Source organism: Orycteropus afer, unplaced genomic scaffold (genome assembly GCF_000298275.1).
Source record: "Orycteropus afer afer isolate SDZICR_OR568_19922 unplaced genomic scaffold, OryAfe1.0 scaffold00620, whole genome shotgun sequence".
NCBI lineage: Eukaryota > Metazoa > Chordata > Mammalia > Tubulidentata > Orycteropodidae > Orycteropus > Orycteropus afer.
Genome location: NW_006922207.1, coordinates 1,432,308 through 1,434,166, shown reverse-complemented (window position 1 = coordinate 1,434,166; position 1,859 = coordinate 1,432,308). Strand labels below are relative to the sequence as shown.

The following is a 1,859-nucleotide window of genomic DNA, read 5'->3' as shown; positions in this document are numbered from 1 at the left end:
ACCTGTCACTCAGCAGTTTATTCTGACACTTCCTTTTTAACATCATGTATTGCTAAAAACTAAAGATCTGCTTAGTTTGACACAAGCTTCTTTAACTTTCACGTGCTGATTTATTTCTTATTGGGACAAAAATCACCAAATATATACTCCATTGTTTTTGTAGTCCTCAGATGATAACACGGAGGTCAAATTCAGAAGCAAAGGACCAGAGCTAGGTTTATGCTAAAGACCTTGCCCAGTGATGCAGAAAAGATCCATCCTCCTGGCAGAATTATAAACCATGGTTTCTAAAACAAATGTCTGAAACCATTTGGAATTCTGTAGCATGTTTAGGAGTATAAACACTGTGCATATCCTAAGTGGGTGACTTAATACCACAGTAGAGGTGTTATCAGTCATATTTCCACCTTCGAATCTTAGTGGTAAAGCAGTAAGTGTAGCAAGAAACCACTAACAATGAAATGCTCATTTCTGAAAAAATCCTCTGAGTTTGTCTTGCCAGTACTTAAATGTAAAGAGTTGATGTTGGCTGCATTCCTTTGCCATGTTACAATATCTTCCTCAATGTGCTACCCTTTTGGTACCTGGTTGTGACACTGGAGCAATTTACAACAATGTGAGAGCCATTATCCAGGGCAGAAGAGGAGAGTTTTTGGTATATCTCCTGAAGGGCCCCATCAAGAATTCTTTTCATGGGCCTTTGGGTTCCTGTGTTCTGACACCTGAAAGTTGAGCATTTTGACTATAAAAAAATCAACAACAACATTACCCTCCAGTAGAGTCCAACTCATAGCAAACCCATGTGTTACAGAGTAGAACTGCTCCATAGAATCTTCATGACTTTAATCTTTATGGAAGCGGAATCCCAGGCTTTTCTTCCATGGAGCCACTGAGTGGATTCAAACCTCCAACCTTTCGGGTAGCAGCCAAATGAAAACTGTTTCATCACCCAGGGACCATTATTTAACTATAGAGCAATGGAAATTTCAAAGGTAATGAATGGATTTTTTTTTCTCTACTAATCAGGAACCCATTTCCATCAATTCCGACTCATAGCAACACTATAGGACAGAGTAGGACTGCCTGCCCCATAGGGATTGCAAAGCTGTAAATCTTTACAGAAGCAGACTCATTTTTCTCCCCTGGAGCATCTGGAGGGTTTGAACCACCGACATTTTGGTTAGCAGCTGAATGCTTTAACCACTGTGCCATAAGAGCTCCTACTAATCATCAACTCAAAAAATCAAACTCATTGCCATTGAGTCGTTTCCAACTCATAGTGACCCCCTTTGCGTTTCCGAAGAGGTAAGTCTTTACAGAAGTGGATTGTCCAGTCTTCCTTCTGCGGAGTAGCTGGTGCATTTGAAATGCCAACCTTCTGGTTAGCAGTCAAATGCCTTAGGCACTATGCCACCAGAGATCCTTCTAATCATCAGGGAGGATGCAAAAAAATCCCAAATCAAAGGGAGAGGAAAATGCCTTCAGATCTTTAAACAGGAATATTCAAGTCTTTTATCTGCATAAAGGTTTCTAACTAGGAGGAAATTGGAAGCAGAAATAGGCAAGCTAATGGCATGTTTAAAATCTTTGATCCTTAGAGTTGGGGTGAGTATAGAAGGGGAGTGGCTTGAGGGATGGTAGATAAAAACCTCAGACATTCTGCATAAGGATAGGAGCTAATTCAGTGTACTTCCTGTAGAATTACTCTATTAAGGCCAATCTAGGGCCCCCTTCCCAGTAAATCACTGTTTCTAAAACTCCAGAACAGAAATTTTAGAAATTTTAATTGTCCTTATACCCTTTTCATGTTTACCTAGTACTATAAAAATTATCCGTCTTAGTTTAAAAATTTAATTTTT

General features: G+C 39.5%; 1 protein-coding gene across 1 annotated transcript in view; it reads left to right on the top strand.

Annotated features, from left to right (window-relative positions):
* Window positions 1-1,859, top strand: part of ANKEF1 (ankyrin repeat and EF-hand domain containing 1) — a 16,511-nt gene that overhangs the window by 6,390 nt on the left and 8,262 nt on the right. The gene's annotated exons all lie outside the window — the stretch shown is intronic.